The sequence below is a fragment of the Miscanthus floridulus genome, chromosome 3 (assembly GCF_019320115.1).
Source record: "Miscanthus floridulus cultivar M001 chromosome 3, ASM1932011v1, whole genome shotgun sequence".
Lineage (NCBI taxonomy): Eukaryota > Viridiplantae > Streptophyta > Magnoliopsida > Poales > Poaceae > Miscanthus > Miscanthus floridulus.
This window is the reverse complement of record NC_089582.1, coordinates 113,162,557-113,188,503: the sequence shown is the minus strand read 5'-3', so window position 1 is coordinate 113,188,503 and position 25,947 is coordinate 113,162,557. Positions and strand designations below refer to the sequence as shown.

Below are 25,947 nucleotides of genomic sequence, written 5' to 3'. Positions count from 1 at the left end.
AATTTCTGGTGGCGTCAGCGGAAGTAGGAGGTATGTGACAAGGTAAAGGCTCTATGTTGTGTACGTACAGAGCACCAGTTCAAGGAGACAAAGAGAGAACTAGACAAGATGTTAAATGCAGCGGAAAAGGCCTGGTTAGAGGCGCAGATGGAACAAAAGGCTAAGTGGGCGTTAGCATATGACAAGGGGGGTTTCAGGTATGGCATCATGACCACTAACTCCTCAGAGTCCTTCAACCGTGTATTCATCAGAGTTCGATCATTGCCTATGTCTGAAATTGTTGAGTTCTCCTTTCATAAGTGCAACGAATATTTTGTGAAGAGGTGGGAGCTTGCGCAGAGGAATATAGCTGAGTAGGGATGTTTTGGAAAGGCCGGAGCTGAACATTTGAAGGAGGCCAAGGAATTGGCAAAGTAGCACACCACCGAGCCATATGGACCCCACCGCCATATCTTTAGTGTACGGGGCAAGGGTGGCACAAGCCTGGGCGGCGAATGTTATGGTGGACGAAACTACCGAGTTGATCTTGAAAAGGTAGAGTGCAGTTGCAATGTCCCTCAGATCATGCATGCCCCTTGTTCTCATATGATCACGGCCTGTAGGGTTCGTGGGTACAACTATGAGGATCTACCATATATGTCACCCTTGTATCTTCGTTCGAACACCGTTAGTATTTGGAAGATGAGCTTTGAGCATACCTTGACCTAACACAGTGGTCACCTTATAATGGTTATGACTATGTGCCGCATCTAGATCTAATGAAGGTAGGGGAGGGTAGGAGGAAGAAGAAGCGACTGAAGGGGGACATGGATGCTATGAGAGGGTACGGCGAAGGCATGTACAGCGGGGGAGATTTCAACGAGACCCGTGGCAGGAATCTTTGAGCCGTTTGTAAACAATCTGGCCACAAGGCTAGCTGACATAGAAGACAGCAGGTGATTTCATATTGTATTCAAATTGCATAACAAGTAGTTCAAATTTTGCAATGCTACATAATGTTAATCTAAAAATTGTTAATTTGAATACTCTAACCCTTTGTTTATCATTTTGTAACAGGATGGCCCCTCCCACGCCACACCAGCTGATCCCCCTTCTTGATGTGGAGTATGACGACCCCCTTCTTGTACCGGACGATGAGGTTCATTACATCGTAGGACTTAGTTCATTACGTCGAACTTATGCCGAACGAATATTGTTGTCGAAAACTTATAGACTCATAAACCAATGAAAATGTTGTATGGCAACTTATCGTCCATTTATTTGCTTCATGTTCGTTTTGTACAACACTTATAGTTTTGTACAGCACCTCCGCCTGTAAGCCCACCTTCGCTTGTAGTTCTGTAGTTTTGTACAGCACAGACGCGCCGTGGGCTATGGCACGACAAATGATTACGTTCGTTTTAGAAATTTTTAACGCATGATACAAATAGATGTGATCACTTAAGATCGATCATGGGTAATCCGAGTACATGATATATGGGTACAATACATTAGTAGTTCAAATGGAATATAAGACAACACAATAGAATTTCTACTACATGGCTACATTGATCATTAATAAACCATGGAACTAACAAACAGCACAATAAAAAACCCTCAGTCAGAAACATACTGAGTAAGCAACTCATCGTCTGAGTACCAATCCTCAACCACAACCCTGTTGCTGTGGCTAGGCTCACCTGTGTTGCTCTAACCTGCCTGTCGCCTATAGTAAGCGGCCTCCGCTTCATCTGCGGCCGCTACGGCCTGAGTGAAGAACGCGTCGTCATCCTCCTCCGCCTGTAAGCCCATCTCTGCTAGAGTGATGAGCTCGCTCAGTCTGCCAGTGTCATCCTCATCCTCCTTCGCCTACAAGCCTGCCTCTGCTAGAGCGATGAGCTCGCTCAGTCTGCTAGTGTCGTCCTCATCCTCCACCGCCTACAAGCCCGCCTCTGCTAGAGCAATTAGCTCACTAAGTCTGCCAGTGTCGTCCTCATCCTCGTCCCCCTCATCAGACAACACAATCGGGGATTGAACGGTACGACTAGCTCGCGATCTATGCTCATCTAACTTCTTCTCCTCATACCTTGCACGAGCCACCTCTGTGGCATGATCCTCGCTGCAACCAGTCCCTTCATATATAAAATGCAATCAGATAGCAACGTGATTATATTATATTTAAAATCAGGCAACAAAAATAGGTGTTCAAGCACTCACTGGCACATAATGCAGCAACATGCTTGTTCAAGACCTGCATCTTTACTCTTGTCTCCTCCCTTGCCCTCTCCTCCTCTAACGTCATCCATCTCTCTAATCCTCATTTGTTAAGCCCAACATCGATCGGGTTACAAATACCACGCTGTCTAGCAAACCCATGCATCTTTTCTTTGTGATGTTTAACGAATAGGTTGACGTAGTCAGGTCTATATCCCCTCTTCCTTTCAATTAGTTGCCTCTTCTTCAGTTCATCCAAGAACTTAGCTTGACCATCGTAACGTTCCCACCTGCATTTCCTAGTGCTCTGTTCAAAAGAAATATTATATCATATATGTCTTAGCAAAAGAAACAAAATACGATTTCATGTTTACCACAAAAATAACGAACCTCTTCGTACTCAACCATATGGCCGCAATAATGGCCTATTCCAAGCTCCGAAGGGACTAGGCCATAGTTAGAATTAACACCACATTCGCACTTGACTGGTGGTGCTTTGTAAATTAACCTTTCTTTCTTCTTTTATTTTGCTTTTGGAGGTTCTTCGGGCCATTTGTTCTTAGGACCATACAACCACTTCTTGAAACGACACTTCGCCATTGAGTACACCTAAATAACGTGACATTAGTACATGACACATATAGCTCAACATTTCAACACATACACTTTGCACTTACTTCATGCTTGTTTGGACACATAAACTCCAACATATTGTTAGGGTTTATCACGGCTCGGTCTCCGCAATGGCACAGAGGAGGTTCCTCGAGTCGTCTAACTACGGCTAAGTGCTTCTCCTTAGCCGTCATTGGAGGGGGGTTAGGGGGAGGTGGAACCCACCGCTCGAAGTGCTCTCGTGGATGTCGCTCTCTCCACCAATCATCGAAAAGGAGGTACATGGGGTCAAACTTGTCTGCACTGTCGATCCACTAAAAGAAAAGGCACCTCTCATGGGCCTACACAACAAAAATTCAACAAAATATTAGTAACCTAGTAATACAAATGAAGAAGAAAAATATACGGAAACAATAACTTACATTAAAATGACTGCACGTGTAGAGCAACGAGCCGCTGTGTCCGGATGTCTCGATTGAAAAACGTTGGTCGGACGACCACAGTCACAGTTAGGGACAGGGAGTTCAGGAGGGACAGGGGCATCTTTGCTAGACTCGTCGGGGTACATTTCTCTAGGACGACCCCGTTTTCGCCATAACTGCTTCCGAAACATGTCTTCCATCTAATAAAACGGTTCAAATTAAACACCAATCAAAACAACGCAAATTAATGTAAAATATAATCATTTGCAATGCAACTAAAATATTATAAACAACAATTATAGCAACAAAAATATACATAGCAAACATACTTCTAACTAAATAATTAACCTTAACATTGACAAACTCATACTAATATCTTCAACATAGTTCCCAAACATAATTTTCCTACTTACCTTAACTCCCATTGATAATATCCTATCCACCATTTAAACGAAAATAAAATGTGCGTCATTACCTTGAACTAGGACGAGGAGGGAGGGAGGCGGCCGGAGAATGGAAGGGAAGGGAGAGAGGCGACAATGGAGGCCCAGGCTGCCGCCGTTCGTGGAGCAGCGGCCGGCGTGCTTGGCGACGGTCAGGAGCGGGAGCGACGCCTAGGCCATTTTGCTGCTCGGCCAACGGGACTGGCCGTGGCGGAGGTTATACCCGGCTCAGGGCACGGCACTGCCGCACCATGTATTAGGGCGTGGCAGAGCCCTGCCACGTCAGCGGCCAGCGTTTCTGGTCGCCGCCACGTCAGCCCTCTGCCGCGCCACCGTGCATGGCGCGGCATAGGCATTTGGTCGTGCCATGGCAATAGGCGCGGCCAAAAGTGTTAGTTTTAAAAAAAACCGAGAGTGTTAGATTTAAAATTAAGTTCGAAAAAGTGTTAAAATTAAAAAAATTTGTATGTGTGGGGGTGGGTGTGGGGTGGGGGGCGGTGGAGCTACACCCCGAGGCCAGCGCGGGGAGGTCGGAGTCGTGGCCCATGGCCGTAGAAGCGCGCCACGGAGGCGACCCGAACCTCAAGCTCCTCGTTGTCCTTGCTCATCAGCGTCATCATCCTCGCGCGGCCGTGTGCCATGGAGGGAGGAGGCTACGGCAACACACACGCAGGGGCCTGGCTGAGCCGTGGGCCGTGGAGAGAGGAGGCTGCGGCAACGCGCACGCAGGGGCCTGGGGAAGCTCACGCAGGGATCAGCGGCGCTCGCGTGGTGGCCGGCATAGCTCGCACGGAGGAAGGCAGCTGGCGGTGCTCGCGTGGAGGAAGCCAGCTGATGGTGGACGAGGAGGTGAGCGGACGAGCGTGCGGGTGCTAGTCAAGCCTAGCTCCGCAAAAACGGCCGCCCACTGCGTTTTCGCTAAGCCTAGCTAAGAGGGTGTCAGTGCACTACCAGAGCATGGCAACGGGTCTTAACCAAGCTACCAAACACTTCGAAGTTGCATTGCCGGAGTAAGCCTAGCTCCACAAAAACGGCCGACCACTGCATTTTCGCTAGCTAAGAGGGTGTCAGTGCACTACCAGAGCATGGCTACGGGCCTTAACCAAGCTGCCAAACACTTCGAAGTTGCATTGCGGGAGTATGGACAGAGATAGCGCAGAACCCCAAACACTCCCTCAGTGAAGTGATTCTCCAAAATAAATCAGAGGACTATGGGCTGAAGAAATATAGCTTGTTCTAATTCACTCCATACATAGAATCACTCTACGCATAGTTTATCCTAAAAAAATCATAGAGAAACTTCCATAAAAAAAATCTCCTCTCTCAGAGAATAAGCCATAGCATAGAATATATAGAGCAGGAGCTCTGCCTAGCATATGTTGGAGTCGACGTTGCAGGAGTTCAAAAAAAGGGGAATAATAGTTGCAAACTTTGAAATGCCATGTCGGTGTTTTGACAAACGCATGTCTAGTGCATTGTCAGCATCATATCTCAGTGCAAATTCCACGCAACTGTTACACCCAGGATTAAGTCTTACAGGGCGCACATGAGAGGCATAGTAGCACAAGTTTTTGCCACATAAATATCATCTAACCGGAGTGTCCACCAAAAAAATGCAGCCTGTCAGATACTGGAGGGACGTGCGAGGAATAAACACTCTTCCTCCCCCAAGTCACCTGCACAAACAAAAATGGACCAAGGCACCATACAAAATTAAACACAAGAAAATATGGCAGGATATTAGGAATACCAAACCCTATCAAGCAACTAGCTAATTTTTAAGAAACAACAACGAATAATCTTGCTGATTAAAGAAAACTGTGATCGTTTCCTTCCTCCCATTTATTTTTGTGGACATGTTTAGAAAACTTGGTGCAAGGAGCCAAAAATCGTGATGTACCTTTCTACTCATGCATACTTTAGCATCTTAAAAAGACATACTTGTTGCAGGTGTGCCTATAGTTTGTGTTTCACAGACTATGTTTTCTCCATTGTCTGACAGTTCAAAAAAGTGTGGGCTTCCATTTGTCTCACATTCAGGTACCATTATATAATGATTTGAACCTTTCATGTCATATCTTGCTATAAACTTGACAGTCTACCACCCTTGTTGCAGTTACTGCACCTGTCCCGCAATTTATATTTGGTATTTTGGGTGGGCCTTCTAGATCATTTTCCATACATGCAGGTAAGTTGTCTAACATCATGCTAAGTATACTTTTCTCCAGTCTCTTTGTTTTTACTCAAACCCCAGAACTTAAACCTTCCCATACAATCTTTGGCTGGTTGATTCAACTTTTTGCCTTTGAGATTGTATGGTTACTGGTGTCCCATCTTATTATTGGTTTGCAAGTTCATGATCAGCCATGGTCGAATTATGTATGTATAAATCCATAATTACTAGTTAGTTTGGACCTTGATTGATTTTGCCAGCAAGGAATCTTTTCTTCGTTGATTCCTGATGGTACTCAAACAGCCATATTGAAACTAGAAGCGTGCAAGTAGCCACAATATAAGTAATACTCATCTTTAGATTGTAATGGTGCTCGTCCATTAAAGTTTAGATGGTCAGTTACTCACATTGCTACTTTAGTAGGCTGTGATTTGCTTTAGACAGGATTACTTTAGTTGAGTTATCTTATGCTGACATAGACTGCTGATTCGATGTAGTGAAGTATTTAAGCAGTATTTTTTCAGCTTAGAAGATTGCACATTTTCATCCTATCCATTACCATGTTGTGATTGAATTAATTCTTTTGTGTACTAGCACTGTCTAGCTTCCTTGCTGTCGATTTAATAGAACAATTTACTTTCTCAATAAAATTAAATTACAAATATGTACTGACATGACAAGCTAACAATACATACTGAAATACCTATCTATCTAGCAACCTAGACCTGCTTTTTTGTCCTTGCAATTCATGATTGAAAAGATGATAACCACTTCCTAGAAGCACAGTGCTACTGTAATGTTTCTTTTTGAATGAATGGGTATAAGATTGTGCCAATTTCTTTCTCAGAGTTTAGAGTTTCTTTTTCATAGAAACACTTGTAAGATTGTGTGTTCTAACAAAGAACACTGTTTGGCCTATTTTTGATGCATAATAAGTAATAGCTGCTTATATATGCTGTGACCTCGTTTTTTATTTTATGGATACATAATAAGATTATTTGGATTTCTAGTTATTTATTTGTCGTCTTTTTTTACTGCAAAATTCATTGCAGGAACCAATAATCCTGATGATGCAATCACTGAGCATAATCTGTATAACTGTTCTGATTAGCTTTTTGAAATCCAGATTGGTGATAGTAAAGAATTATGTGAGAGGATATCTATTGAAAAATGTGATATGGTTTGCAAGATTTTTGGGTTTGAGAAAAGGTACAATGAGTTTGTGAGACCTCGTGAGATCATTGCTTGTTTCAAGGTGTTTAATGGTTCCTAAAGATAAAGATTCGAGTCATCACTCGACAGTGTTTTTACATCGGCAAACATTTTAGATAGCTAATCACAATCCAAGATATTTCAGTGCTTTTGATATTATGGCTCATGAGTCTGGTATGACTAATGATGAGTGGAACATGTTCTTGGATTATTTGGTTAAAAAAATCTATGTTATTGAGAACTAAAATTATCAATATCAAAAATTCAAATATTGATGTATGATTATAGTATAATTGACCGTCAAGATAACACCGAACTGGATTTTTGCAAAAGGGAGTGCGACGCATCTTATGATGCAGAAAGTTATAGTTTGGCTTTTATCATCTGGCAAGGGGATGAAATAATCTATTCTAAAATTTTCAAAAACGTTAGCTGTAAATCAGTAACAGAAGCGAAGTTCTATGCGGCTTTTGCTCTTCTATCCAAAGCCAAAAAATTGGACAATCAGTAGTTGTTGTTGTGTTCTGACTGTGTGACAATATGTGATATTCTCAGTGATGAGCACTGCATTCAGTATGTGGAAGCCCCATAATGAGACTTTCCCTCTCTGATCCTTTGCAGATGATGGGCTTCCACGTACTGAATGCAGTGCTCACCACTGAGAACATCACATATTGTCACACAGTCAGAACACAACAGCAACTTCTGAATGCCCAAATTCTTGGCTTTGGATAAAAGAGTAAAAGCTGCATAAAACTCCGCTTCTGTTACTGATTTGCGGTTAACGTTTTTGAAAATTTTAGAATAGATTATTTTATCCCCTCACCAGATGATAAAAGCCAAACTATAACTTTCTGCATCATAAGATGCGCCGCACTCCCCTTTGCAAAAATTCAGTTCGGTGTTCTCTTGGTGAGCAATTATACCATGATCATACATCAATATTTGAATTTTTGATATTGATAATTTCCAGTTCTCAATAACATAGATTTTTTTAACCAAATAATCCAAGTACATGTTCCACTCATCATCAGTCATTACCAGACTCATGAGCCATAATATCAAAAGCACTGAAATATCTTGAATTGTGATTAGCTATCTGAAATGTTTGCCGTTGTAAAAACACTGTCGAATAATGACTCAAATCTTTATCTTTAGAAACCATTAAACGTCTTAAAACAAGCAATGGTCTCACAAACTCATTGTACCTTCTCAAACCTAAGAATCTTGCAAACCATATCATATTTTTCAATAAATATTCTCTCACATAATTCTTTACTATCACCAATCTGGATTTCAAAAAGCTAATCAGAACAGTTATACAAATTATGCTCAGTTAAAAATCCAAATAATCTTATTATGCATCCATAAAATAAAAAACGAGGTCACAGCATATATAAGCAGCTATTACTTATTATGCATAAAAAACAGGCCAAACAGTGTTCTTTGTTAAAAGACATAATCTTACAAGTGTTTCTATAAAAAAGAAACTCTAAACTCTGAGAAAGAAATTAGCACAATCTTATACACATTCATTCAAAAAGAAACATTATAGTAGCACTGTGCTTCTAGAAAGTGATTATCACCTTTTTAATCATGAATTGCAAGAACAAAAAAGCAGGTCTAGGTTGCTAGATAGATAGGTATTTCAGTACGTGTTGCAAGCTTGTCATGTCAGTACATATTTGCAATTTAATTTCATTGAGAAAGTAAATTGTTCTATTAAATCGACAGCAAGGAAGCTAGACAGTGGTAGTACACAAGAGAATTAATTCAATCACAACATAGCAATGGATAGGATGAAAATGTGTAATCTTTTAAGCTGAAAAAACACTGCTTAAATACTTCACTACATCGAATCAGCAGTCTATGTCAGCATAAGATAACTCAACTAAAGTAATCCTTATCTAAAGCAAATCACAGCCTACTAAAGTAGCAATGTGAGCAACTGAGCATCTAAACTCTAATGGACGAGCACCATTACAATATAAAAATGAGTATTACTTATATTGTGGCAACTTGCACGCTTCTAGTTTCAATATGGCTGTTTGAGTATCATCTGGAATCAACGAAGAAACGATTCCTTGCTGGCAAAATCAATAAAGGTCCAAACTAACTAGCAACTACGGATTTATACATACATAATTCGACCATGGCTGATCATGAACTTGCAAACCAATAATAAAATAGGGCATACATAATTCGACCATGGCTGATCATGAACTTGCAAACCAATAATAAGATGGGACATCGGTAACCATACAATCTCAAAGGCAAAAAGTTGAATCAACCAGCAGAAGATTGTATAGGAAGGTTTAAGTTCTGGGGTTTGAGTAAAAACAAAGAGACTGAAGAAAAGTATACTTAGCATGATGTTAGACAACTTACCTGCATGTATGGAAAATGATCTAGAAGGTGGGTAACTTACCTGCATGTATGGAAAATGATCTAGAAGGCCCACCCAAAGTACCAAATATAAATTGCGGGACAGGTGCAGTAACTGCAACAAGGGTGTTAGATTGTCAAGTTTATAGCAAGATATCACATGAAAGGTTCAAATCATTATATAATGGTACCTGAATGTGAGACAAATGGAAGCCCATAATTTTTTGAACTGTCAGACAATGGAGAAAACATAGTCTGTGAAACACAAACTATAGGCACACCTACAACAAGTAGGTTTTTTTAAGATAAGTTTGGTAGAGAATTGTTAACAATGTGCAATACAACCAGACAAAAGTTGAACATGAGACTGGAGAAGCAAATGTGAAACAAAACAAGTGTTTGTTTCAATTTACCTGCATTTGAAACTGATAACAACACTTTCTTTTCAGGTACTGTGAATCTACCGAACACAGGATGCGAGTTCGGAGAAACCAAACAACCTGAAATGGGTAGGACAGTTACAATTGATAGCAAATATCCAGATACATAAACAATTGTATCACAGAACCAAACAAGACCAACTGACCATTCTAAACTGTAATAATGGAGCACCAAAACAATCTAAAGATGTATATTACTTATATAGTGGCCCTTTGCTGGAATCTAGTTTCAATATGGTTGTCCGAGTAACAAGTGGAATCAACAAAGAAAAGATCCCCAGCTTTTAAAGTGTAATGCAGTAGCATGCCATGGTACAGAAAATCTCTCCTTGCTGACCAGATCAATTCGACCATGACTGGTCATGAACTTCCAAACTTATATTAAGATGGGACACCAGCAACCATACAATCACAAAGGGAAAAAGATGAATCAACCAACAGAAGATTGTATGGGAAGGTTTAAGTTCTGGGGTTTGTCAGTAAAAACAAAGAGACTAGAGAAAAGTTTACTTAGCATAATGGATCTAGAGAAAAGTTTGCCAATTTAGCTGCATTTATGGAAATAGATCTAGTAGGGCCACCCAAGTACTAAATATAAACTGCGGGACAGGAGCAGTAACTGCAACAAGGATGATAGATTGTTGAGTCCATAGCAAGATGTAACAGGAAAGGTTAAAATAATTATATAAAGGTACCTGAATGTGTCACAGATGGAATCCAACATTTTTTTGCGCTGTCAGCCAACTGAGAAGGCATGGTCCGTGAAACACAAACCATTGGTACACCTGCAACAAGTAGCTCTTTTTAAGTTAAGTTTGGTAGAGAATTGTTAACAATGGGCAATAAAACCAGGCAAATGTAGTCCATGAGATTGGACCAGCAAATGTGCAACAAAACAAACGATTGTAGTTTCAACTTACCTGCATTTGAAACTGATGATGTCACATCCTTTCCAGGGACTGTGAATCTACCAATCACAGGATGCGAGTCCGGAGAAACCAAACAACCTGAAATGGGTAGGACAGTTACAATTGATAGCAAATATCCAGATACATCAACAACTGTTCACCGAACCAGACAAGACAATCACAACAAAATATATTGTTCACAAAAAACATCTACCAAACAACCTAAACTGGGTAGGACAGTTAGAATTGATAGCAAATATCCACATAACCCAACAAGTGTAGTACAGAAACAGACACCAGCATCATAACAAAATATATTATTAAAAAAGTGTTATCCTGAATTACTACGTAATACTTCCATGGAGTGGATACATAGCATCAAAATAAGATTATTTAGTTTTATATCTAATAATTTGTGAGAAGGACAAGTGTTAGGGAAAACAATTTGAAAGAGGCACCGTCAAAAGCTGATTGGGTAAAATATTTCGAAGCTACCCCCACCAAATCCAATAAAGAGAACATCCATCGCAAAACCTAGATAGGGTACATTATGATTTACCCGATCCAACAAAGAACACAACCCAAAACCTAAATGGGGTACATTATGATTCAGAAAATGTGGTTTGTTGGACACGTGACTTTACCAAATATTACACTCGGCTGGAAAAAACAGGCTTTGAAACGAAGGGATAAGATACAGGGCAAGCACTAATTACCTGGAAATTCGGCAGTGGCCTGCTCCGTGTAAACAGGCCGAAGCTGGTGCCGGTGCCGGCGTCCCAAAGCCAGACGGATGCGAGGCATCCTGCTAGCTAACTTCGCACCGACCCACCGATCTCCAAACTCGAACTCTGGGAGGGTGGGTTGGAGTACGAGGGAAGAGGGTTGTTGAGGAGAGGGTAACCAGGCCGGACGAGGCTAAACCATATACAGGGCAACCTCTCACATGTCATCACATTCCAATTCGCTTTCACATACAACTTCCTCGCGGTATCCTACTCCATCGTCCATTGTTGTCGGTAACGGATCCTTACTCCCCGTTACATCCACTGGCTCTACAGTTATTTGACCATCTTTACGTCTTAATAATGTGCTAGTTTCCCCACAACTTATTAAGAACCTAATTTCTATTCGCCAGTTCACTATTGATAGCAATTGTTCTGTTGAGTTTGATCCAACTAGGTGTTCTGTGAAGGATCTTCTGTCTCGGAACATGATCGTCAGGTGCAATAGCTCCGGACCGTTGTACCCTCTCCGGCTGCCAGCTGCTCAATCCTTGGTCGCCGCCACCGAGTCTTCACTTTGGCATCGCCGCCTCGATCATCCTGGACACGAGGCCCTCTCCAAGTTTGCATCGAGTCTTCCTACTTGTTGTCATGATACTACTACTGTCTGTCATGCATGTCAATTAGGTTGTCATGTGCGTCTTCCATTTCATTTGTCAACTTCTCGAGCGTCCAATAAATTTGATCTGGTACATTGTGATCTGTGGACATCACCTGTTCTTAGTGTCTCGGGCTATAAATATTACTTGGCTATTCTTGATGATTGTTCACATTATTTATGGACGTTTCCTCTGAAATTGAAATTTGACGCTTTTCCGACAATCGCTCACTTTTTTGCCCTTGTGTCCACTCAGTTCGGCACCACAATCAAGGCAGTTCAGTGCGACAACGGTCGTGAGTTTGACAACTCCAGCTCCCGCACGTTCTTCCTTACCCATGGTGTTCGCCTCCGCATGTCGTGCCCATACACTTCCGCCCAGAACGGTAAGGCCGAACGCATCATTCGTTCCATTAACAATGTGACTCGCTCCCTACTGTTCCAGGCTTCCCTCCCACCCTCATTCTAGGTCGAAGCTATGCAGACAGCCACATATCTCATTAACATCCACCAAAACGCTGAGCTCATCCACCCCGCACTTTGCCCTCTTCGGCACAGCGCCCTCCTATGATCACCTACACGTTTTTGGCTGCACTTGTTATCCCAACTTGTCCGCCACAGCTCCCCACAAACTTCCCCTCGATCCACCTTGTGTGTCTTCCTGGGATATTCAGCCCATCATAAAGGATACCGCTGCCTTGATCTCTCTTCCAATAGAGTTATCATCTCTCGTCACGTCGTCTTTGACGAGTCAGCATTCCCCTATGCTGAGCGTGCCTCCACTCAATCACCCGCAGACTTTGATTTTTTGGACATTACTGACTATGTGCCGGCTCCCATCGGACCAGCACATAAGTTTCTATCTGCAGGCACTGGTCCTTCGACACCCGCACAACCACGTGCGGCTGTGGCTGACACCGATGATGACCTGGCTGGTTCAGCAGCGCTTGATGCGCTCCCAGCCAGTCCACCAGTTGCGCCTGCCTCGCCTTCGCCCGCACAGCCACGTGTGGCCCCTGCCTCGGCTTCGCCCGCACAGCCACGTGCGGCTACGATGTCACCATCATCTGCACGGCCACGTGCGGCCACGACTTCTTCGACCTCGCCGTCACCTGTAGCTTTGGCCGAGCCGCGCGGACCTCCGCCCGGTTTCCCACCGCTGCCTATCTTCCCGGTGCCCGTAGTCCGTCACGTGTACACGCGCCGTGAGCGCCAAGCTGCTGTTCAGCCAGCTGCTGCTCCTACGCCGTGCCGGGAGAGCCCAGCTGCTGTCCGGCCAGCTGCTGTCCAGCCCAATGAAAAACAAGGCGAGGTTCCGCGCTCGCCTAGGCGCGCCCAGGCGCAAGGCGGAGCCTTCCCGCGGGGCCTAGGGGGTGAGGCGCACCTCTAGGCGCTGGGCGCGCCTCCGCGGAGTTCCGCGGCGCCTGGGCGTCGAGTAGGCGGAGGAGGCGGCGCCTAGGCGGCGGGAGCGCGAGCGCGTTTTGGCGGGCAGGAGCAGGCGGGAGCGCGCGCGAGAAGCCGGGTGCGCGGGAAAGGAAGCGCCCGCGCTGGAAGAAAAGAGCGCGGGTTGTAGAGAGGATTAGAGAGAGAGAGTGAGAGAGTCAAAGACCCGAGCTCGCCGCCGCCCCTGGAGCTCCCGTGCTGCCCCTCCTCGCCGTCCGCCGGATCCGCCCCGTCCGCCGGATCCGACCCGTGCGCCCCGTGCGCCCCGTCCGCAGGCCCGCCGCCCCTGGAGCTCCCGTGCGGCCCCTCCTCGCCGTCCGCCGGATCCGCCCCGTCCGCCCCGTCCGCCGGATCCGCCCCGTGCGCCCCGTCCGCAGGCCCGCCGCCGCCCCTGGATCTCCCGTGCGGCCCCTCCTCGCCGGGCCGCCACCGGTGGTGACCTTCTCGCTACCCCTGGCCCAGGCGCTCGAGAACCCCAAGGCAAGGTGAGGACGTGAGGTCTGCCCGCCCCCTGCTCCTCTCTCCTCTGCTCTCGGCTGTGCTGTGCTCGTAGTTAGTTAACTGGGTTGCAGCCCTGTTGGGCGTCCGCTCAAGGCTCTACCAACTGAGCTGAGCAGCCTGAGCTATTGCTTCAACACAGCCCAGTCATTCTTAGTTAACTAGGTTGCTATTAGCTGAACTTGTGTGCTACCATGACCTGGTTATCAATCTTAGGAGTACAAGTTATCTTCTAAACTGCTGGATTAGAGCATCTTCTAAACATGAGGAGCATCTTCTAAATTAGTCCTGCTGGATTAGTTTTCATAAGGGGAATGAAATACTCAGTGGCTTTTTATCAGTGGCTTTTTATCTAAATTTATAAGTAGTGCTGCAGGTTTTTATCAGTGGCTTTTTATCAGCAGTAAACTTACAGGAATGAAAATATTTATATGCTCTCATGTTTAATTTGTAGATACACACTAAGAAGAGAAATAGGCTTACTACAACCCGATTCAACAAATTGGTCTTTATTCAATTCAATTCCAAGTTGCTTAATAAGAAAGAAAGGATAGCGTCAAAGAAAACTACTGATGTTCTCTTGTCTAGTGAGACAACCGAAGCTCAAGGTTTTTTGTATGAGGATGGAGATGATTGTGCAATAGTTGTCTATAGAGATGAGGAAGATGAGGAGATGGAAGGTACAGGGATAACTTGGTCTGTTATTGGAGAAGCAGTAGGAGCAGACCAACAACTTGAGCTGCGTAGAAGTGCAAGAGTGAGGCAGCTTTATGAAGGAGAAGAATTTGACTCCGAAGAAGAAGAGTTTGATGAAGATGAGGATGAATATATGGAACCCTATTGAAGAAGATATGGCAGTGGGGCTTTATCATGTCATGTTTATCTTTTAATTGTATCTTTAACTTATGAACTTGGAACTCCTGCAGTAGTGCAGTCTGTGTGCCTGTGTTCTGTATTTTAAGAACTGAATTATGTGTTGTTCTGTACCATTTAATTTTCTTTGCTGCTACTGTTATCCCTACATGTTTGTGGTTTCAAATGGCTATCATTTGCTGCTGATAATGTCCGATGGATAGGAAAGGGCTAAGATCATTGAGATAAGTACCTAACCTGCTCTTTCCTATTTCATATGGTCTGCTGTCCATTTATATTTAACTACTGATATGGTCTGTTCTCCACTTGTATTGCTGCAGCCTGCAGGACATCACATTGGTCTGTTCTCCACTTGTATATAGCATGTTACATACTTCAGTTGGTTTATCTTCTACTGTTGTCATTGGTGAAAGTGATCCATATGTTCACATAAGTGGGCGGGTAAGTACTTCCAACTGAATCAATCTGTTGCAAGACATAGCTGCTTCTGCTTGAAATCTGATGGTCCCATCTTCTTACCAGGAAATAAGCCACCTTCATACTGTTACAATCCTAATGACAGCAGTAATGATCATTGCTTTCCCGTGCTGACCATTCAAGCAATTTCAATGCAGCATGATATACCATTTCTCAGTATCAACTATGAACTAAGCATGAACATCGCTTTTCTATCAACTAAGGTATGTCTATTGGACCTTCTCTCTTTTTATAAAATTCACTCAGCTACTATATTTATATAATTTATTTAGCTATATATGCTGAGATACAAAAAATGTCAAAACGCCTAGAAAACGCCTAGAAAACGCCTAGGCCTGCCTAGGCGCGCCTAGGCGCTAGGCGATGGGTCACCGCCTAGAAACCGCCTAGCGCCTAAAAAAACATTGGTCCAGCCAGCTACTGCACCTGCACCGCTGCCCAAGGGTGGTGTTGTTGTCCCCCCAGTGATCAACCAGCACCCCATGGCCACGCGCACGAAGACCGGCTTCCGAATTCCTGCTCTCTATCATGCTACGCCACTATCTCTAGTGCCCAAGACCTTCCGCAGCGCACTCGCCGATCCGAATTGGCATGCTGCTATGGAGGAAGAACATGCTGCTCTCCTCCAAAACCACACATGGGATCTTGTTCCTCGCCCCCCTTGGGCTAATGTGGTCACCGGGAAGTGGATTTTCAAGCACAAGTTCAACGCCGACGGGTCACTTGAGCGGTACAAGGCACGTTGGGTCCTTTGCGACTTCACTCAGCGGCCTGGCGTGGATTTTTCAGAGACTTTCAGTCCACTTGTGAAGCCTGCCACAGTTCGCACCGTGCTTTCTCTGGCTCTGTCTCACCAGTGGCCCGTGCACCAACTCGATGTGAAGAATGCCTTCCTACATAGCAATTTGTCAGAGACAGTGTATTGTGTACAGCTGTCTGGTTTTGAGGATCCCACCCACCCGGACTTCGTGTGTCAGCTCAACAAGTCCTTATATGGGTTGAAGCAGGCTCCTCACGCTTGGTACAGTCGGTTCGCCACTTTTCTGTTGTCTCTCGGGTTTGTCGAAGCCAAGTCAGACACCTCGCTCTTCATCTACCGGCGCGGCTCAGATATTGCATATCTCCTCTTGTATGTGGATGACATCATCCTCACAGCCTCCTCCTCGGGTCTCCTTCGGCGGATCATTTCAGCCCTCCAACAGGAGTTCTCAATGAAGGATCTTGGCAAACTGCATCACTTTCTTGGTATGCATGTTCAGCAGTGTGGTGACAGTCTCTTCCTTTCGCAACGGCAGTACATGCTGGATATCTTGGACCGTGCTGGGATGGCTGAGTGTAAGCCGTGTTCTACTCCAGTCGACACAAACCCCAAGGTTGCAGCGGCTGATGGCCCTCCTGTGGCTGATGCAACAGATTATCGAAGTCTTGCTGGCGCATTACAGTATCTGACCTTCACCCGGCCTGACATCGTCTATGTTGTTCAGCAAGTTTGCCTTCACATGCATGACCCACGGTAACCACACTTGGCAGCACTCAAGCGCATCCTTCGCTATGTTCGGGGTACTCTCCACTTAGGTCTACTATTGCGGCCATCTACTGCCACTGATCTTGTGGTCTACACTGACGCTGATTGGGCTGGTTGCCCTGACACGCGCAAGTCCACCTCGGGCTACGCAGTGTTCCTCGGTGATAATCTCGTCTCCTGGTCATCCAAGCGTCAGAATACAGTCTCCAGATCCAGTGTTGAAGCTGAGTACCGCGCGGTGGCCAACGGTGTTGCTGAGGCCTCTTGGCTGCGTCGGCTCTTGCTCGAGCTCCATGCCCCCCTTCGGCGAGCTACTTTGGTCTATTGTGACAACATTAGCGCCGTCTACATGTCCTCCAACCCGGTTCAGCATCAGCGCACCAAGCACATCGAGATTGACCTCCACGTTCGGGAGAAGGTTGCTGCTGGTAATGTTCATGTCCTGCATGTGCCAACCTCATCCCAATATGCGGACATCTTCACCAAAGGTCTTCCATCTTAGGTCTTCACTGAGTTCAGGTCCAGCCTGAACGTGCGCGGTGGCGACGATCAGACTGCAGGGGTGTGTCAGACTGCTATATTATGGGCTGTAGCTTGGGCTATTAGCATTACTGTATGGGCTGTTACGCCCTGGGCTTGGGGCTGAGTGCACCTGTAGGCGCCCCTTGGGGTTTTATGGTAGATGATCTTGGTTTAGGCAAGGATCACCGTTGATTGGGTGTTTCTATAAACCCTTGACAATCATTGCCTATATATATTGTACTCATTTGGTACCTCCATAATCAATCTACCAAGTTTTCCCGAGCCACATCTTCTTTCACTAATTATGGCCAAGGCCAATAGAGTTTTGGCCAAGCGCTAGTTTAATTTCACAACTTGTATCATTTCCTATCATTTTTTTTTGTAGCTGCAGTTACCCATTTTCCTTGGTAAATGACCTGATGGGAAACACACTAGTCTCCACATTAGCATGAAAGAGTTCAATCATAATTGAGCTGCTGTGGCATTGCAGTAGGCCATCTGTATTTGGTGCAATTAAAAAAAAACAGATTTCTCAACTTGGGAATTTTTAAATTCATTAGACCATTTTAAAAACTTTCAAAAAAAATCAAACAGGGAAAGGGCGGAATTCTTATAGCTATTGTTCTGCTGCTGCCACAATATTAGCAAACACCCTCGCTCTAACCCGAAACAAGACCAAGCACTGTTATCGCAAGATTAGGAATCCACCTAAGAGGAAAGAAAAATAGATGTTATCATAATGTAACTAAAGCAAAGACATTTTATTTATAACTTAGCAATTACTTTCAGATTTGTTCACAGGGCAATAAGTTCTAGAACAATACCCTGGCATAAAATAGTTTGCATGAACATGTAAATGTACATAACAGAAAAATATGTAGAGACCATTCGAAGACTAGAGATATGAAGTTGAGAACAACTTTGCCTTTCTAACAAAGAGATATTGGTGTGCCTTATATGCACCAGCCCATAAGAATGGACAACTAGCAAGCAAATATAAGTACATAACTTGATAACAAACTAATCATGCAAGTGGCTTATCTGACTACTGCCCTGCTTGGCTGCATCAGTACCACACAATACTATTTGTGTGAACAACATCTTATGTACTTAGATATCACAATAGGGACAAATTGCACGACAAGAAGTGGACAATGATGCTCCAATACTTGATTATTTTTACCTTTTCCTCTGCAGCGTGCAGATTATCTGATTCCATAACTGCCATGTTTGGATTTATAAGCCCGGTTCTCCATAAAAAAAAAGAAAGTAGAGGTTAGGGCTCATTTTTGTTAAATGCAAAAAGAATAACTTGAGCCTGCACACCTTTGCTAAATGTCTCTGTGTCTGACATTTTGCAGTCATAAGGCCGGCTTCAAGAAAAAAATAAAATAAATCAGCAGATTAAACATGTGTTCGCATAGATTTTTTTTGTGTGAAACAATATAAAGACTAGTACAGGTTTATAGTGTCCATGATTTCTCCAGTAGGATTAAACCCATATTCCTTGAGGATAGATGAAACATGTTCCAAGACCTCCACACGGGGCACCTGCATGACATACAAGCTGATGTATAAGGTAGAATAAAAATAAACACAAAAGACAATATATCATCAACATAGGTCTACTGTATCTCATATAACCAATGGTAGCAGAGATATGATGCAAAGAATTGTTTCAACAAGAAATTTGCAATTATACAATATGAGTGGGAAGACAATAGAACAGTGTACAAAAGCAGCTAAACATACAATCACATACAATTCGTATACATCTAGATTGATAAGCAAAATCTCTTAGTTTCCACGAGTTTTGTAACCAAAGATTATAATCTAGACGCTTCAAAGGTACAAGTCATGAATGGCTTCGCACTTCTATATTTTAAACTAAACTTTATATTGGTTCATTTATTCTTGCTCCCAGCTATTATAAATGCATTTGACTATAAAGTGCATGGAACAAGCATTAAAATCACCAATTGTTCTGCTCTGGATTATCAAAGAGAAATCTGTCAATTTTCTTCAGGCTATACGATAGAAAATGAAGATCAGACAAAAATGTTGATCATGAACTGTATACATACGGGCCCACAGACAAATTATGGTATGAGCTCCCAGTCCCAGGATCTGGAGTTTGCAGGCTAAGGGTGTGTTTGGATACCTGAGAATCGGTACCAAACAAGATTTCCAGCCTACGAAGCAAGAACCAGAATGATTCACGTTTTCTATGTTAGCACTCAAAACGGCTAGGACCTGGTTTCGCACGACTCCGATTCTCAGCTCGCGTACTTCTGTGTGTTTGCCAAGAATGAAGTGCAACAAGTTAAAATGGGTTGTATTTAGTTCTAAATTTTTTTGAATCATATCTTCATTCATTTTGTTTGAATCAAAATCCAGCCTGGCAGACAAGCGGTCTCATGATGATGGTGCAGATGATGCAGCTAAGACTGAGGAGGGCACCCGCTTCGGTGGAGCAGACATCAAGGCCAGAGATTGAACAGACTCGTGCTTCACCCTGGATGACACTGACAATGGTGGCAGCAGCGACGAGTCCCGAGACTTCATCAGATCACTGAGCTTGAGGACCATCTCATAGATACGATCGATCCCTGCGGAGAGGCGATCGTACCCCGCAGAGACGGTGATGATATCACCCATGGAAGGCAGTAGTTATTGGCTGGTGGTAGTTGCAGGAATGGCGGAGCGGAAGCACGATATGAAAGAAATCTGGCACAGGACCGAGGATCAAGGTCTCTGATACCAAAGATGATGTGGTAAATTGATTGGGCACTTGATACAAAAACAGCAGATAGATCAGTTGCCTCGCCCTTGCTGTGGAGTGTGTAGGCTCTGAGCTGCTTCTTGGATCTATTTCTGCTTACCTTCCCTAGCTACCTATGGATACCTTTATAGACAAAGCACCCAACAAACCTACTAACGAATCTTATCCTGGTAACTAATGAATCTTATCTGCTAACAAACATGAACAAACGAAAAAACTGTCAACTAATCCTAGGCTGCTGATGCAGCACGTCCAGGGCCAGAACCAGCCCACTCGCCATAACACCACGACACTTTTGGGGAAGCATAGTCTTATGATATTTAGTATGCTAAGTTGAAACTCAAAGCTAAACAGAAGATATGCTAATCTATGCAACTAGATTCTGACAGCCTGCAAAACAACTGGTGATCTTGTGAAAGTCTTTACAAAGTTCATTTCTGTATAGATTTGTATAGAAGAATGAACTCTAATTACAAAGTTGTCAAATAAAACATATACTATTCTTTTCAGTCAACGTAAGAATTATTAACATTCTTCTTGCTAAAATTAGGGCATGCTTTTTTTTAGACAACACATATAGCAACAGTAAATACAAATATTAAGCAACAGGCATCTGAGGATGTGAGGAACCATGGGTACAATATAACAAAAAATGAGTACCTCTGAATGTGCCTGAATATATGAAGAAAGACGTTGACCGGTATGGGAAATTACATCAACAAGCAACCCTGTGCAATCAATAAGTGCTCTTCTTTCCTTCAGAAGCTTCTCTGCCATTTCATTTGAACCTTTCTCCCATCTCAAGGCAAATGAAAGCCACAGTATACGCTTATTGATAACGTAAAACCCATCTTTTTTACTACTACCATTTATCTTGGAGGAACAACCCCTGCGAATCTGCTCCTGAGCAGCCAGTAGTAGAATCGCAGACTGGATAAGCTTTCCATTCTCAATGTAGTTCCAGAGCTCTTCAAGTAGATTATTTGTTTTTTTCAGCAAGCAATCTAGTTGTATCCAAGAAGATCTTCTGTTAAACACCAAGGAACAAAAATCTGTCATTTAGCATTTATGTCATGCGGCACAAGAAACTCGTACAGGGAAGGGAAACAAACCATTTCAGGTAGACACAGCAGATGGATAAGCTTGTAGATATAATCCAAATGACTCTGGCTGGGAGAAAGATTGTCCTCCAGATACTTATGGATGCAAGTATTCTCAATTGCAACATGGAGTGGAAGTAGGTTCTCGATGACATCATTGCCAACAGTGTGCACATTGGCTGATGCGCCATGGCGTAAAAGCAACTTGATCATGTCACAAGAGAACCTTTCAGCAGCTTCATGGAGCGGGAAGTATCCATATGGGTTTATGCAGTTGGGATTGGCGTGCATTCCATAGAGCTCAGGTGCCTTGCCCTCCAATACAACTTTTGCACATCGCAGAGCATTATAACAGACCATGAGGTTTAAGGTGCGTGCGGTGACGGTTAAATTCCATGACATGCCCCTGCCTCCACAGTTCTTGAATAATCGGAGGAAGCACCGGACACTATCCTTTACAAGGATGGGCTTCAGCTCGTCAATTTTGTCAAAGAGGGTATCATTCACCCACTAGATGGATGCATCACAGTTGAAAAAGGTAAAGGCATCAGTTATCCAACTATAACAAAGCACATCAAGATAAAGTCTATGGAGGTGCATATATGACAATAAGAATAGCAGCAATGATAAAACCATGAAACCCAACATGCAACGAGAAGGGAAGAGAGAGAATACGAGAGGATCTAAAGCCTATCATGGTTCAGGCATGTGATTCATGTTCCTAGGCAAGGTTCATATATGACAACAATGTACAGTAGACTTTAACTACCCTATAATATTACATGATTAAACAAAATAATTAATATAATGGAATGAACCATCAATCAACTTCTGTAATGAAGATAACAAACCTGGGGAGCAGGGTCTGGGATGATTATGTCATTTGGCCGGGACTTGGCGATAGAAATAGACCTTTCTAGCATGAACTGAAAGAGAATGCCAAGAGTCAGTGCTAAGGGAAGAAATATAAATATAAATAGGAGTGAAATATCACACGGATAGATAGTTATCATACCTCATCTATCTTATCCCTATCGTATCCTTCATTAACTTCAAAATAAGGGACAGGATGCCGCGGATACCTTTTTCTTATTGGAAGTGATCCATCTTTACCATTATCATTATCTTTGTTGCAGGAAGCTTCCTCTTTCAGGATAATGTAGCCAGGTGCCTTAAATTTCAATGCCATCCTTTCGTGTTTTCTGAAAAAAGTTTAATCTGGAATTAAGATTCAAACACAATTGCTGCAAAAGCATGCCACAGTCGAACATCGATCCAGAAGACCATGAGGTAAATTGAGTTCTTATATGCCTAAAGTCAGGGGGCGGACCCAGTCGTAAAGGACATGGGTGCACACATGTAGACCCAATGTTTTCTTTTTGCAAGAAAATCGAATTTAGTAGGCATAATACATACATGTATATACACTTGTAACTAGAACAGATCCGAATACAGATACCCAAACAGCTCGAGTTAGGGTTCGGAAGCGCGGTTTCGCACAAAAGGAAGGGAAGAGAGGGGGTGCGCACACCTGATTGGTGTTCGTCGCCGGCGAAGGGCCCGACGACGACCAGGCGAAGGAGCCGACGAGGCTAGCTAGACCGGGGCACCCGGTGTCGAGCGTCGAGCGTCGGAGGTGGTCACCCAGTTGCGCCACGAGCGAGACGGGTGTGCCTCTGCCTCGGTGGCGTGGCAGTCTTCTCGTTAAAAGCATTGAATGGATTGAAAAAAAATGGTTTAAGAAACAGCTCCAAATTCTCTCGAAGCAGATTTTTAACTGGAAATAATTACTCTCATTTTCTAGAATAAACCCTATGTAGTGTGGAGTGAGGGCTGTTTAGAAGAGCTCTACTACCTTCAGACCCATAAAAACGGATCTAATTTTTCTAGCCAAATTCTTATGGTCAGACCCATAAAAACGGATATAACGGTTTGGTTGGGTGGCGGAGCCCAACTCAGCCACCGACCACTCTTTTGGCGTGGCTTAGGGTGTGTTTAGCTGGGAAGGCGACTTTTTTTTTTTTTTTGTCACATTGGAGGTGTTAGAAGGATGTCGGGAGAGGTTTTTAATATTAATAAAAAAACAAATTACAGAACCCATCAGGCGAGACGAATCTAATAATACTAATTAATCGGTCATTAGCACATATGGGTTACTGTAGCACTTAAGGCTTTTTATGGACTAATTAGGCTTAAAAGATTCGTCTCGCGATTTCGTCAAAAACTATGCAATTAATTTTTTTTGTCTATATTTAATACTCTATAAATATGTCCAAATATAGGAAAAAAAAATTTTGGAAACTAAACATGGCCTTAGTGGAAACGCGGGAGCATCTCGTTTTCTCGTGGCCAGGCCTGGCTAGGTGCGACTCTCGGTTCCCGTCACCTCCCGTCCTCACGTTCCGTGCGTCTTCCCTCCCTCCGGCGCCATGCTCGAGCCGCGCCGCTCCTCATCCCCGTGGCCGCCGGCGAAGCACAAGCAAATCCCCTTCGACATCGTCCTCCCCATCGTCCCCTTCGGTTCCGGCGGCCCCGCCGCTGTTTCCTCGGTCAGGCTGGGAAGGACTTCGGCGGCAGGCTGGTCCATGCCAGCGCCGAGCTCGGCAGGAGGACGAGCCGGCCGCGCCGCGACGCTTCTACACGAGCGCGAACGAGCCGGCCGCGCCGCTCGGCCACCGCGCCTCCATGAGCAGTCGCCGAGGTGCTGCTGCTGCGGGGCGACCTCCATGAGCAGTCGCCGATTCCGTGCGTCTTCTCTCCCTCCGAGGTGCTGCTGCAGCGGGGCGACCTCCATGGCTCCATGAGCGCTTCGCCCTGGCCGGCGTGCTTTGGAGAGGTGTAGTTGTAGAGGTTCCAAGTTCCTCTGGATTTTCTTTCCATGGTGCATTACTGCATTTCTTCTTAGTTACTTAGCAGAGCTGCTCATTATCACCCACTTGTTCAATCGAGTAAGGTTATTGTAGTGATAATTAGTAGCAACCAATGTTAGATTAATTAATCATATTTCAGTTCTAGCCTTTTTTAAAACAAAAAGGTAATACAAGTTGTCATTCACCTAGCATGTGCTGCTGAAAAAAACAGCATAGTCATTGTCATTTAGTAACTCTTTTCTTTCAGAACCGATTCATGGCCAGTAGTAGTACGAAATTAGGCTGGGTATTGTAATTAGTGCACGAAATTTCAGTAGTAGCTAGTCACTACAGACCTACAGTCATCACTCACACCTAAGACTGAGACTAAGTTGAGAAAAGTATGGTTGGTGTGCTGGAAGAAGGCGTGAAGCACTTTCTGCTGCATATATATATGGTTGGTGGGATCAAACTACAATTGACATTGCAATCTGTCATGCAGAACATGATGGATGGGCACCATCAGCTCGCTATGATGCAGCAGCAGCAGCATCAGAACCACGGCCAGCAGAGGACAGGAAAAAAGAAAAAAAAACTTAAGACAATTGGGTGTTCTCTGGCTTCTTTCCTTCCTGAATGTTTACAATTGTCATTTGATCATTCAGTAAAAGATACTTGTGTTACCAACTTAACTGGAATTGAAAGTGTAAATGCTGGTGCACATTTCCTGTTCTTGCTTATCTCATATATCAGATCTAAAGCCTCTCATGCAATTGGAAACTGCAATATAAGACGTATTCAAGATGATCCAGAAGGACATGCTCAAGTTGCAGGTGAGTTTGTTGTTGATACACAAGTCTATCCTTTCTAGGCTAATTAAGTTTTGAGGTCGCACAAAATGTTCAGGCTTTTAGCCTGTCATTTTGTGTGACTTTTACTAACAATTTCTTAGTTAGCAACAGGCAGCATGGGCCAGCAACAACGTGTATTTGAAACTAGAGTGTCAGCAGTAGGCAGGAAATAGAAGCAAATTGGGTAAAGGATCAGACGAACAGCATAGAAATCAGGCGAGAAGGAGAGGCAGGAAGGAGGAGTGCTTAGAGTTTAGAGTCTGGTTACAAGATTCTTCATAATCCCCCTCTCTCGCTCATAGCGTCTATTTTACAAGGCTTCCGCCCGACGGTGCTCGCAGGCACAATCACAGCCATTCCGCGCCAGCTAGACGCACGTTGGGCCAGCGAACGCATTTTCCAGTCCGAAGCACCTGGGCCGCTTCTTCTGAAGTATCTGCCGTAGATGGGCCGCTAACACCCCCCGGTCCTTGGAAGCCTGCTTGTCCCCAAGCAGGAGCTTTGGGAAAAGCTTGACGCAACTGCTGCAAATTCTCCCAGGTTGCCATTTCTGACGGCCAGCCAGACCAGAGGATGAGGCCTTGCTCCACCGAACCATTAGAAGTAGGCATGACCTGACGCTGCAAAACCTCCATAGGAACCCGATGCAACTCAATGTCAGCTGGTAAAGATGGAGATACCTGGACCTAAGGGAGAACCATAGCTTTCAATTGGGAAACATGAAACACCGGGTGGGTAGCAGCGGAACTGGGCAAAAGCAACTTATAAGCCACCTGACCAATGCGCTCCATGATCTGGAATGGACCATAGAACTTGAAAGACAACTTCTGATTAGATCGAGGGGCCAGCGAAGACT

At 44.1% G+C, this 25,947-nt stretch overlaps 2 long non-coding RNA genes and 1 pseudogene across 2 annotated transcripts; 1 reads left to right on the top strand and 2 right to left on the bottom strand.

Moving 5' to 3' along the window:
• Positions 1 to 1,593: 1,593 nt before the first annotated feature.
• Positions 1,594 to 3,423, bottom strand: LOC136546539 (uncharacterized). The gene is made up of 5 exons (XR_010781391.1): positions 3,228 to 3,423; positions 2,871 to 3,146; positions 2,584 to 2,802; positions 2,197 to 2,500; positions 1,594 to 2,111 (listed from the first exon to the last, which is right to left on the bottom strand). It is a non-coding gene; the product is annotated as an uncharacterized lncRNA (long non-coding RNA).
• Positions 3,424 to 5,078: 1,655 nt separating this feature from the next.
• On the bottom strand, positions 5,079 to 23,111 carry LOC136542117 (uncharacterized; annotated as a pseudogene).
• A 634-nt stretch (positions 23,112 to 23,745) lies between these two features.
• On the top strand, positions 23,746 to 24,972 carry LOC136546538 (uncharacterized). The gene is made up of 2 exons (XR_010781390.1): positions 23,746 to 24,227; positions 24,743 to 24,972. It is a non-coding gene; the product is annotated as an uncharacterized lncRNA (long non-coding RNA).
• Positions 24,973 to 25,947: the final 975 nt, after the last annotated feature.